Source organism: Nylanderia fulva, unplaced genomic scaffold, assembly GCF_048542155.1.
Source record: "Nylanderia fulva isolate GAGA-0341 unplaced genomic scaffold, ASM4854215v1 Scaffold35, whole genome shotgun sequence".
NCBI lineage: Eukaryota > Metazoa > Arthropoda > Insecta > Hymenoptera > Formicidae > Nylanderia > Nylanderia fulva.
The window spans coordinates 148509-163088 of NW_028190422.1; the positions used below are offsets into that span (position 1 = coordinate 148509).

Genomic DNA, 14580 nt, shown 5'->3' on the forward strand with positions numbered 1-14580 from the left:
GCTCTATTTGATTTAAAAATAATCGTGATCTGTTAAATACTAATAGAGCGATAAGATTGTCATATATAATTGATATACAAAATGCTCATGCGATATACCTGCTACGTATCTCTGTATAGAATAATAAAATTACTCCTTTTTAGAAAATAATAATGTGTAAGAAATTTACGATTATAATTATTGCATCAAACAAAACAGAGATATTAAAATATATCGTGTTAGACATCGGATATAAATGTGTAGACATAGACCTCGTTAAGTATTCTTAGACGCGGCTTTACGGTGTCTCTAATCTGAGACGCTCGTATGGTAACGTAAGGTTATATAAAGCGCACTTTGTGCGACGTGGCCGATACGAGATATCGCGGGATCGCGCAAAAACCGTGCGGGTGCAACCACGTAATTACGTTGCATGGAACGCGAGAGCGGATAGCCGGCTTGCTTTTTCGACATAATTGAATCCGGGATAATTGATCAGAGCGAGCGGCCAAGCGAGCGAATCCTCGGGGCACGAAAGATAGATAGATAGATAGAGAGAGAGAGAGAAAGTGGGGTGTGAGAAGAGAGAGAGAGGCACACATTCATAATTATCAAACTTCGGTACTATTATCGGGACAATTCATGATTATTACCGTCGCATAATTTGCCGACAATTAGTGCCGCGAGCGAAGTCTGCTGCATACGATAAACGAGTAATAGGCGCAGGAAAAAGTATCGCAAGAAACTACCCTGCCAAGAAATACTAATTTTATATTGCATGTTTACTTTTCTGTAATATGTATTGACAGCTACAACAGAGATTTTCGATAAACTCGACACTATGCCTGAGGTAAGCCATAAGCTTAATAATTTTATACTCGTGATTTCAAAATATATTAAATTATTAAAGCTTACCACCGATCACGAATATTGCTTAATATCTCTCAATTATAAAATTTATTTTAATTTCAGTACTGCAATTATTTACATATTATGACAATCATTAATCGCCATAAAAATTTTACGTTACACAGACTGATTTAAATAAATAAAAATCTTTACGCTTTCTACTCCTCCCATCTCTTTCCGTAATTGATTTTGATTACAACACAGTGTGTCTGTATAAAAGTCTTTTGCGCGCAATAAAAATATATGAAATTTTAGCATGGTATTTCTGTTAACTAAACGCGTTATTCCGACTCGTTTAAGAGGCCTGTCATTGTTCTATTGGAAAGTTTCTTCGGTCGTACACGCGCGAAATCAAAGAGGCAGAACGTAATAACTCACGCATCCGTCTTAAAGCTGTCGTAACTCGCTTACGTACTCCAAAACATTCGCCGTATTGTTTGACAATAGAGGTGGGGTTTTGTTGTCCGTAATGAATGATTCCCAATTACGCGAAAAAAAGGCAGGAAAAGAACGTGATTTCATCACGGTCGCGAGCACAATGCAATCGCTCCATCACCGCTAAATGTGTCAGCGCCGACAGTAAAGATGGACGATGTACGTGGTGTCCGCGGAAAAAAGTCGGAAAGTACGACGAGGCGACGGTGATATCTTTATCGAATATCGCGAGAGATTGTTTCTCCCGTCGAATATTCTCATCCAGGAGAGACCGACGTGTTTCGTAACTTATTATCAATCCTCTCGATTAAGTAACTTTATATCTTAATATCAGAGTAATATTACAGCTCTCGATTATATCGAACTAGTTCGATAAAAGCGATTAAGATATTATCTCGATTCCTCATGCAAGTTTCGAGTTAATAGCGATGCTTGTTTTTTTTCCTCTCTTGTTTTCGAGTTATTTAAGTGTAGATGTAGACTAAATAGGCTTAAATACATATATACGTAATATATGCATGCGCGTGTATGACACACGATAAAATAGCCACGATAAACTATCTATCGTATGTCCTCTACATAGTAAACATCGCGTAGACGATACGCAGACAGGTCACGTAGACGCGATTTTATAGTCTAGCGCACACTTTGCAGCTCAACGCGATTCTCATCATAACACCATCGGTATTCAAAATACCGCAAGCAATATCGATCGCGAAGCTACGTTTACTCGTTCGTGTCGAATAAATTTCAATCTCTCCGTAACATAAAGTTACACAGAATAATGCTATTGTAGTCGAGCGCGAAATAGACCATGAAAGAATTCTTTCATGCGCACACACCTCGTTACTTTTAATATCTGCTTTTTTAGCATATATCCTCTTACGCGTGCTACAATAAAATAAATATCATTCTCCGCGACATTTTCTGAATACTTTATGATACGTAAAAAAAAGATCCGTAAATATCTGCCACGAATTTCGTATTAAATCAGTATTAAAACACACTTGCAATTGTGTTGATAGTATATTTAATATTCAAGATACAATCACGCGTACTTCTCTGTTTGTGCATTTAAATGAAAATAAATACATACATAAATTTCAACTTTGCTCTCTCGTTAAAACGTAAAATAATATAACGTAAAAAATATTATAGTCGAAATGAATCGTCACGATATCCATAACTTTTAACGCTCTAACCGGAAATACACGAGAGTTGACGACACGAATAATATAGCCGGGATATCGTTTCGTCGGCGCCTTGAACGGTTTAACGCCTCGTTAAAGATACCTTCCGACATCGTCGACGAAGACGACGACAACGACGACGACGACGATGACGAGCACAGAGAGCGACAACGAGGAACGCTAATTATTCAGCGCGAGAAACCGTTTCGGTTCACTCGACGTTGTTATATTGTAGACAATAGTCGATTGTATCGCGGCGAGCGTATACAGACGCACTTGTCACTTCCGGGCTGCCCGTCCCGTTTAGCGTTAATCAACTTAATTAATCGGAATCGCGCGTCGCGCTCTCTCCCCACGCGCGCTTTTACACCTGCATTAATGCGAGCACTAATGGGAGCGATAATATCGTCCCGCGTCAAAGAGAAAATCTTTTCGTTCTTTATCAAAGGGTTCTCCTTCTCCCTGTTGTGCGCGGCGTCGCGCCGATAAAGCGGAAAGATTTTTATCGAAGGGGGCTCGTCATTTACAGCTTAATTACTACGCAGATTCTGAACGCTGGAAATTTCATTTCCTTATCGTTTCGCGATTGAAGAAAAGTATGCTCTCACTTGTAAAGTAAAATTCATTTAATGTACGTAAAAGTTTGGATTAATATACGAAGTAGAATTAGAATATACGATTATAAATAATTAAAAAATGTCGATATACTATGATATATAATGCTTCATGCGTTATGTATTCGCGAAGAGAACGTATGTTTGTGTTATCTTTCCATATTATATATATCAAACGTTGTTATATTGATAAGTAACGACTTTTTTATCGTTATTTTTTCCTGACTTAAATAAGGCTTACGATATGAGGTATTTATTTTCTGCTCTCGAAATGATTAAATGGGCGACATTTATATATCTCATTTAGCAGAATTCGGTATGATTTTAGTTATCCCCAAATCAAGTCAGAAATACACAACTATAAATATATAATACATATAATACGCGGTTAGAGAGAAGCAAAATTATAAATATGCAAAATTTGCGGAAAGCCATAAAGCTATAAATATTAATGATACTGGAATAGAGAGATTCATTCACTATTACAGTTACAAAAATTTATATAAATGATAAATTGTAAATAATATCCTCAACTTTCGCAACTTTCAATACTTTTCCCGAGAATCTCTCTGATGTAACTTTAAAAAATAAAACAGTGCACGCCAAGCGTAACTCGAAATAAAAATGCACGCAAACACGCATAGATTATATTTGATAAATATATGTAAAATATGCATATTTTACATATACAACAAATTCTCTTCACAGAGAAATAACATGGATTAATTCCAATATAATACTGCCCGCCTGTGATATATGTGCGGATTATATGCGCGCGTATCAGCGTGAAGGTATGCGTGCACGCATAACTCACGCCTATCTCCCTGGCCTTCCGAGCATGTCCGTGGCGTACTATCGTGAGCAACTCGAGTCGAGGAGAGGGCAAAGTGCTGTTTTAGAAAATAAGAACAAAGGTCCCTCACTTCTCTAATTGCAAAACCGAAATTTAGAAATTATTTCGATCTACATGACTATAAATAAAATAATTCGAATAAATTAGAGGAAATAAATTGCATACACATAAAAAAATTAATATACTAAAATCAAAGAGCTATAAGAATCGAATTTTGCAAAAGAAGAAGATTGTCAATATTGATCAAAATTTGCAATGCTATATCACTACATCATTTTACTGCTATACATGTCGTTTTTATTTCGATAAAATCCATTAAAAATCGTTAGAATAAACATCGTCACATGTGTAATATATACTTAGAAATCATTATATTACCACGAATATATTATCAATGCGTTATACCGGTATCTTTTGAATAAATTTACATAAGAGCCAGGAAAGAGACAGACAGAATGAAAGAGACAGAGACGGAAAAAAGAACAGGCAAACGCGTAAATCTCATGATTGATTTAATAAAAAAATAAAATCAGAACGCGCGAAAGGACTTATCGATGCGAAGGAAGCTCTCCATTTATTACGCAACAACTCAATCGCTTTCCGCGAGTAATTTTTGATGTCGAAACGACATAAGGGCCATCGCGATAGATCGAAGCACTTAAAGGAATTGCTACGAGTACATCGCACGCCAGAAAAAAGGAGATAGAGAGAATCACTTAGTTTAATGAAAAAAATGAAACCAAGTTAAAGGTGATTTCACGTGGTTTGCTTTCGACAATCATCTCGCCCGAATCGAAGTGCATACATCGAATTAATGAGCTTTCTTTAAATCAGAATTTGTGCACGCTGCATCCTCAATGAGTAAAAAATATCATTCAAAGAATGATTTTAACAAATGTCTATCGCAATCAAAAATTAATTTTATTTGTTCTTTTTGATTGTTATACAAAACATAATAAGTATTACAATTTTTATGCAATCTGATTTGTACGGAATTTTATATATTTATTATATATATTTTTTATTATTTATCTTTTTATTATTTATCACTTTTAAATCATTCTTTTTCCTTTCAATCTTTTTTAAAAAATACTCTTTTGTAAAATATTCTTTTTTTTTAAGAATAAAGGAGATGAAACGTGTAAATTCGACTTAAGACTCGACGGGATCCTTAAGGGACTCCTTTTCTCACGGCGTAAACAGGCGTCGATACGAAGGAAAACTTTTATTAAATCGGTCCTCGTGGAGTACGAGGGCCGATAATTACTAGGAGCATCGTGTTCACGGAAGCGAAACGCCGTCGAGAGAAAACTTATGTAATCGCGACGCGCACTTTACGACCAAGCAATCTCGCGGATTTCGATTTGACGGAGAAAGTACGAGGACTAAAAGATCTGTAGTTTTATACCGTGCCAAACTATGTGTAAAATTTTGTGCAATTGAATTATGGCTTTTAATAAATTCTTTTGAGCGAAACTATTATTAACTATTATAAACAGAAAAGTTTAATATTAATTTTGTTAATTTTGTTTAACTTCTCTTGACCATAATTATACATCAAAGAGACTCATTAACCCATTTCCGACCAATGTTGCAAAAAAAAAAAAAAAAAAAAAAAAAAATGTTTAAGCTAATATAATATGTTAATTAATGCGAAACGTAATAGAAGTATAGTAATTTAATATGAAAATGTTTTAGGTTACACAAACAAAAAACAAAAGGACAGATGTTATTACAGCGTGTAACAACATACTTTAATTTCGCGATATAATTTGAAATGTAATATGTAATTTTATAATATTTAAAATTGGTTAAGTTCGATTTGTGTATTAATAACTAAAGATACGATAGTAATTAAATTCGTCATTGTCACGGAACTATAATACAATTGAGAAGATGCATTTAACAATGTGTCTAAACATTATGTCATATAACGAAACATGTACAATATACGTTGGCGGATATATGTCCGCATACGGACCGAACTATGCATCAGCGTTTTAATTAATCTAAACAATTAGCCGCATCGTATGATATCGCGGCATGTCACGTAGCGCAGTGTTATGTCACGTAATATCTATAATAAACTACGTTGCATATCAGCTTCCATTAATTATGGCATAATTATAAGCATTCTAGCAATGCATTCCCGGCAATTTTGATGAGTTGAGCACATGACATTGTTGTGCTAAATCAGAGGTACACAACTCAAATATTAATTCGGGTCGCATTCAGTTAACATTAAAATTAGCTTGGCCACGCATATCGTGTTATTTTATGATAATGTCATATAATAATTGCAAGTAGACGGAGATACTTTGACTTGCAAACTTGGTCGAGTTGCAAAAAAAATCTATATTATTACTTTAGTTATTTTAAACAGTATTAATTGAGATAATTATATGCACTTTGTCGTATATTGCAATACGTTCGCTCGTTATTCCATTATTTCATCGCAATATTTTATATCATTACCTAAATGGAGGATAAACACGCACAAAGAACTTCATTGTGTTTGAAGCACAATTGTGCGAATTGATAGCCATTCTACATTAGCGTACTCTCTCTCTCTCCCATTGCATATATACACGTTGTATACGTAGGCTGTTATCGTGCGTTTCTACGCGAGGTGACTAAATACACGAAATCATGCTTCGTGCCTGGAAATTCTCAGATTCTCAATGGACAGGTCGTAAATCAACAGGACATAACGCGAAGGAACGCAGCGCAACCAACAGCGCAACGATGCGTTTCATTATGCCAGCATTAGCAGTCGTATATGCTCTCGGATACGTGTGTACGCTGAATTAATATATTGTGTACGTATATATACGTACACACCGTGCAACACCATAATACATACTTAATTACCGTGAGCATGTCCGATAATCTGGAAGATTAACGTGGTCTGGCAAAGCTTGTTCTCGACTTTACGGCGAACGCGCACTCGTTAAATAAAACGATTTACAGAGGAAACTAAAACGTTAATATCAATATCTTAAAATAAAATAACTGAAGTCTCTCTCTTTCTCTTTCTCTCTTTTAGTGGAGCTAATTTGATAAGACAGATCGATCCGCAAGTAACAAACTCAATTTAAAATGTTTTAATTTCTTGCGTCAATAATATCTGAATCATAAAAGAAATATTTATCCGACAATTTTAAATGAAGCAAATAATTAAAATACACAATTGAATTATTGTTATTACAAAAACCACCAAATTTAATTATTTTAAGCTGAAAATATTTTGAGAAAATATTCTCTTGTGTATCTGCGCAAAAATTTATATTCGTTCTTCTATAGCTTCACATTACAGAGCAATGAGCGCGTTATTCATTATTATATAGTTAATCTTACAATCATTCATGAAGAACCACTGTATAACATAAATCAACATTAAACAGAAAATAGATTCTTGTAATTTTCTCTCCTGGCATGTGTTAGTTTATTCAAGCTAATTCCACTGCCAATCTGTGTATTCTATCGCGTACCGAAATATTTAACAAAGAGACGAGGCTAATCATAATAAAACGTAATATATCACTGTCTATATATGCATTATCTATGTGAGGTTATTTTTACGCGGTCGATTCGGTCCACCGCAGCAATATATTTTCGATTTTCGCACCGCGCGTCGTGCATTCCGCTCAATTATAAATAGTCTATAAAATCGTTCATATAAAACGCGTAATAACGTTGTATCGAACGCATAGTCGGTCGTCGCGCATTAATAGCTACTGCGTATAGTAGCATTAGCGGCTACGTTAATCGATAGTGCCGGCAGTCGCAGGTTTAAATTGTACACGTGACCCTCGTGCGGTCGTTGTACTTCTCTCTCTCTCGAGGCAGCAGGATATTCCCAACATTAAGAATTTCTCGTATGCATACGCGATATATACTTTTAGTTAAACATCAAGACTCGTCGTGAATGTAAATAGAAAGAAAAATATTTCTTATAATTTGAATATATATTATAACTTATTAAAAATTCTCTCTCTCTCTCTTTAAGATTAATTTATTGATTGTGTATGTATATATATGAGGAATGGATGATATAGTACTGTTATAGCAAATGGTCTTTGTAGTCAGATACTCGACACTTATCCGATTTCACAGGTATTGTCTGAGTATTACTTGAATAATATCCAAAATATTCAAGTATAATATATTCAGGTAAAAGCCAGAGACATTCTCGGGTATCCGAGTATTTTCATCACTAAAATAATAATATGAGAATAACCGTGACGAAGGGGATTCTCTGTGCGCAAACTGTGATTTATATGGGAAGAGTTTTCTCGCGTTATTGGATTTAGTAAACCGAGAAATGGCGCACAGATGCAGATACATGGATTACAAGCAGCGAAATAGTAACGAATGGCATTTAAAATGTAAAGGCACAAAGTAAACGTTACTGCTGCGAAGTTAATACTGTTAATCGTGGCAGGAATGTTTTAATATTCCTCAGCAATTCTCTCCGCCGAGGCAATTCGGCTCGCGTTTATAAGCGGCCAGTCGGCTCGTGAAGAGAAGCCGAGGCGGAATATTACGTGCACAATATCCCAGACGCGTATCTCATTGCGCGCGTATCAGATTGACGCATCGCGCGTGAATGCCGCCTCTGTGTTAAAAGGAAAGAGAGAAAAAAAAAGAGTTCGCACACCGATACGACGTTATTGCGTTACGACGTGCGTGAATGGATCTCAATACCTGCCTGCGTATATCGTGTACACGTGTATTTTGGGAACGAATTATACAGCATTGATTAATCATGTATTTGATGATATCGAGTTAATATATCCGTTGGCATTATCCCTTGTATCAAATTTCGACAACTTAATGGAAACTGATAGAGACGGATTGCTAATTTAGTAAATATTTAAGGCAAGTATATTTTTATCTCTTTGAAACTTGTATAGGATCAAATCGGTTGAATTAAATTCATCCAATATTTAGTTCTTATTTTGCATTAATTTGTATTAGTGATGATGATTTGATACTCTGTCCCATTTCAAAAATACTGCTACTAATTTCAGCTGGCGGGATTAAATCAAAATAAAACGAGAAAAAATAAGATTAGAAATGGAAAAGATTAAATAATAGTATTAATTTGTAATGTTAAACGTAATTTCATCCAGAAAAAGGAAAAAAGCGTGGCACAAATCATAAATTAAGTTTGCTAATTTAATGTTACACTGGCACAATCGATTTAAAACGAAAAAAAGAGCAAAACAAGATTACACAGAAATTTCTTAATACACAATAAAACGTTATAAAATTAAAAGCACCCATTAATCATAACGTTATTTCTATATTATTAATGCATACAAGTTGTTTATTTACTGCGTGTAGGAATAACATTATGTAATTAATGGGCGTTCTTAATTTTTTTAGCTTAATATAAAGTTAATAGCGTCACGGTTTTTTTTTAATGGGATAAAATACAATATTATCTTTCCGAGTACAAATTAGTACAAAATAAGTATTAAATATTCTATCCAATTTCATTCTACCAATTTAGTCCTGTCAATTTCAAAGAGAGATTTATATTTCAATATATTCAATCATTCTTGAATATATTCAAGAAATATTTTACACAAAAATATAAATTATGATAATCATTTATATAACCATCAAAATAAAAAATTATTTTCCGATTTATAGAAATACCGACAGCATATATATAAAAACTTTATCTAATTCCATTTTATCTGAATTTCGCTCCTTAACAAAATTAATATTATAAGACTAATATGTCAAAGAAATATTCATTACTTAAAAAATATATTAATAATATCTCGGAGAGACGATTAAATTTCCCTAACGAAAAAAAAGTTGTCTCGATTTTTAATTTCCAAATTAACTTGAAAATAATACTTGTTTGTTTTGTGCCATGTGTACATAATTTTATATCTCTTACGTACACAATAATATATATACAGAGTAAGAATACACTTCTTGATACAAAAGAAAATGGAGTGCGCATGCGAGCTTTGCTTCTCTTTCAAGAGTGAAGTTTATTCAAGGAAGAGCATCTTTCCATTCTCGATATCCGACGCGATATTTGACGCGAGGATTGCATGCACAAAGTACCGCTCCCACGCAGCCGGACGGCGACACGCGTGAGTAACCTACCTACGCGCCGTGTTTTCGCTCGCGACACAAGAGTGCGAGCGCGTGCGAGCGAGCGCAATGCAAGTTCCGCCTTGAATGAATTCTCGTTGTCGCCTCGAGCGAGACTCGTGCGTTATACGCAGTATATGCGTGCATGTACGTGTTTTTTTTTATACGCGTGCTCGAATGCAAGCGCGACAGACGAACATTCACGCTGATGGAGAATTGTTAACGCCGAATGTCCGATTATTCGCTCCGTTATTTCGTTATCGCTGTAAATCACTTTTTATCGGGCGAATTTATACTCGATTATATTCCGTATGTTTTTCATTTTCCATTCGAGTTACCGTCAAGCGTCGATATCAAAGATGAAGTGCCGGCGCCAAGGATACTCCAACTTTGCAACAGAGAAAATCGAACAACGCACGAGGGAATATATATATTGGAAAAAAAATTATTCGCGTCTCTCGGCTAGATATCGCGAATAACCATACATTTCCCATATCAGATATACAAAAGCATCGATACTGCACATTGATATCAATCAACCGTATATATTGTATATTCGCACATTTATTTTTCGTTTCTTATACCGATTCTTGTATTCTCACGTCTCGATTCTATCGGTCTCGAATATGCGAAACTCTTGCGATGGCCCTTTCTACGTTCGAATATATGTGTTATAGGTCCGATTGTACATGTATGCGTGTGATGTGCGTGTGTGCGTGCCTGCGGCAGGCGTGACTATCGTGTTCGCGTTTGCCCGCGAGAGACACATGCGGCCGGTGGTCGTCCGCACACATGTACATGTACGCACATATATATACATATATGCGTGTACGGATGTGACTACACGTAGACCACACTCTCACGCGATACCAGGACTTCGCGGAGAGAGAATCGAGTTTGTTGAAATAACCTTTTCACGAGAGAGCCCCGCGCGCGCTCGCGCAACGCAAACTGTTATCCGACAGGAATCCGAGAGCCCGCAATGGTTAACAGCAATTTTTAGGCAATACATGTAAACGGGTTTTCATCTATCACGAACGCTCGCTTTTCGGTCGATTCACCGACAAATCAATGCGATTAAATCACACTTGAGATAATTATAGCTCTGAACGTATATTACACACGTGGGTGTGTGTGTCTGTGTGTGTGTGCGTGTGTGGTGGATCGCAATTAAAATCATTTTCGCGGAAATTTCTTTAAAGGGAGAAAGACATATTTCTATATAAATATTATATATGCAAATTGTAGAGCACATAAATAGAAATTACAAATGTCGATAAATAATATCTTCGAACAATAACGTATTGTTCTTTCAGTGGAAAGAATATTTATAGCTTTCAATATATCCCCATATCACTCTGTAGGTGTATATTTAATTCGCACGATTTGAAAAATTAGTTCATTCGATATTCTTTATGAATTTATTTCTATATATATTAATGATGAATATTTTATATACATATTCTATATAATGTACGTATTAAATATGATAATAATAATCAAATGTCAAATTGTACTCCAATGTATTCTACACAGATTTTCTCTCAAACTTTATCCTGAAAATTATGGTAATCGTGGAACAATATGGTATTGGAAAAATTTTAAGAATTTCTCTGATTAATATTTACCAGAATAAAAATATTAATATCTATCATAATAAGATGTAACATATGTTCGATTAATATTTTATTATATACATATTAATATAAATTTTTTATTGGTATAAAAAAGATTAATCAGAGAAACTCATAAAATTCATCCAATACCATATTGTTCCACAATTACAATTCAAAACAGAGCTATTGTATTAACGTTTTGATAAGTGATTATATCATTTTTGAAACTTATGTATCATATATATATTAAAATAAATACATCAAGATTTAACTATAAAAAATATCTCAGTTTTTGTTGTATTATATATATATATATAATGTCGATATCTATTGTCTCTCAAGCTTATTTAATAATCAATATGTCAATATATACCAAACCATAAAATATTGGAGCATCAAAAGATGCTTATATAGCTTATATAGACAGGAGCATCAAAAGTCGCTTATATAGCTTATATAGACATGTGTATAAGTGAGACAGGAGGCGCCTATACTCACATATGTATATTTATAGATGTATACATATAGATACACAGACTGCTGAAAAGCTACAAACTTAGGAATTCAAAGATGAGAAAATTATAAACTTAATCATAGACTAGAAGAACGTAATTTTTTTCTGAATAAATATTATTATAATGAAAATCCTCAGAGAAAAAATATACAAAAAATCCTTATTTCCCGTGACTTTTAGATAAATGGAATTTTAATGCAACATACAAATTACTTATATATACACAGTATAAAAAGTTCAAAATTAAGATGCTGTAAACAAAGATGGCGCACGACGAAACATTCACCGAGGAAGAGAATCGCTCTCGAAATATGTCGTGGAATCCCTGGGTTAAAACGTAGCTTTTCAGCGTCTTGTAAATTGAAAAAAAAAAGATAAGGACTTACTACTTGGCGTGCTCGACGTATTAGTGAGGCAGACGTATACACACACACATCCACACGAACGCGATGACCGGCGACCCTCTCTCTGCAGGGCTTCGCCCAGAGTACTTTCCTCCGTAAATATATATATATATATATATATAATCCTTCCGATATACGCGTATATTTCCTCTCGTCGCTTATAATCCAACCGTCCGTCGCCGCTGCTGCCGCTGGCTGCGAGCTTCACCTCGCGACCCTGTTCTCACGCACGTACACACACGTACACACACATATACACATACACAGGCACTGCCGCCGCAAAGGAACTCGTCCCGGACTCGTTGTTCTCGGCGCCGCGACGGATACACCCCGATCGAAGGCAACCGCGAAGTCGTCTCGTTATTTACACCGTGAATCCGATCCTTTTTTTCTGCCGTTTGCTCGTGAGAGTTCCTCTCTCGTGGCGCCACTCTTCGTCGAACGCCTTCTCTCTCTCTCTCTCTCGGTGCTCCCTTTCCTTCGTCGTGTATGTGTGTATAATCGCGCACACCACTTCTCCGTCGTCGTTTACGCCCGGCAGAAACGTACACGAGCACTCGCGAGCACTCGCGACGCCGCGACTCTAAACGGAAACGAAGGAATCGGCGCGCGTGCAACGACGATGTTTATCCGCGGCTCTCCCGAGTACGCCCTGAAGTTCGCCCGTTCCGGTCGACTCGCGAATGTCGCGCCGCACATAAACAAACACACGTACTACACACAAACGCGCCCGTACCGCGTCTTTAGAACCCGGCGAGTGCACCTACGATCAACACTTTTTATCGCCTTCTCTTTCATCTTCTATCTTTGTCTGGCTCTCTCCCTGTTCTCTCTGCACGGTGCGCTTTCTACGCTCGCACGGTTGCGTTCGTTCTTTCTCTCTCTCTCTCGATCCCACGGACGGGTCGCCCGGGCTGCTGCGCTATCTCTCTCCCTCTTTCCTTTCCTCTCTCTTCGTCGCTCTTCGTGGAACCGACACTGCTACCAACCCGCCACCTCTTCCTCCTCGTTTCTTCCGGAACGAACACTCACACGCGAAAAAACGATGCCGAGGTTTACGCAGAATCAAAGTCGCGAGCTAACTCCTTCCTGCTCGTCGCCGTTTTCGTCGTCATTGACACCGCCACTGTCGTCGTCGCCGTCGTCGTCGCGAGGAAGAAACACACGCACTTTCTCTCACACACACATGCACGCATGCACTTTTCTCCGTTTCGGTCGGTCGTTCTCTTGCGCGAGAGCGGGACACACCCGGGTGGTTTTCGTCTACGGTGCCGTCCGCGCAATGGAGCGGACGCCGCGCCGCGTCGAATCGAATCTCGCCCGGTTTTGGTTTCGCGTCGCGACGCCTCTCTTATCCTCGCTCGCTCGCTCCTCGTCTCGAGAGACGTGAGAATCGTGCGCGAATTTTGTCGCGAGACGCGCGCGAGACGGACGAGAAAAGGACGCACAGAGAGACAAACGTGCCTCCCTTCTTGTCACAAAGCACTCACGACGAACCGCAACACATGGCTACGACGGAGCCTCCGCCGAGATCGGAACTGCTCGGCCGCGCTCGGCCGTCTCCGCCGCTCCGTCGACTCGCGCCAGGGACGTCGACACGTGCTCGCGGCGCCACGTGACTGACGTGACACAATTGCCTCGCATTGCGGACAAATTTCGGGATTCTCGCGATCAATCGATCGTCGCACGCATTGCATCGTTTGCATATTACGCGATCGAAGCTTTTATATATGCACAGCTTGAATTTTCGGAAAGGCTTAGTTGGGAAATCTTATTGTATTTTTCACGAATTAAAAGTGTGTGACATATCTCTTAATCTCTTATTAATTTAATATTGCAGCTGAAATGATATAGCTGTGATAAATATGCACAGTTTGAATTTTCAGAAAGGGTTAGTTGGGAAATCTTATTGTATTTCACGAATTAAAAGTGTGTGACATATTTTT

General features: G+C 37.1%; 1 protein-coding gene across 3 annotated transcripts in view; it reads right to left on the minus strand.

Annotated features, from left to right (window-relative positions):
- LOC114935028 (uncharacterized) overlaps positions 1-14580 on the minus strand; it is a 192890-nt gene that overhangs the window by 136183 nt on the left and 42127 nt on the right. For 2 of the 3 annotated variants that reach the window (XM_029307783.2, XM_085485249.1), the window contains exon 1: positions 12617-14148. The exons of the other annotated variant lie outside the window; for it this stretch is intronic. The gene's annotated coding sequence lies outside the window, so the exon portion shown is untranslated. Of the gene's footprint in view, positions 1-12616; positions 14149-14580 lie in introns of those variants that run through there. 3 annotated transcript variants of the gene reach the window in all.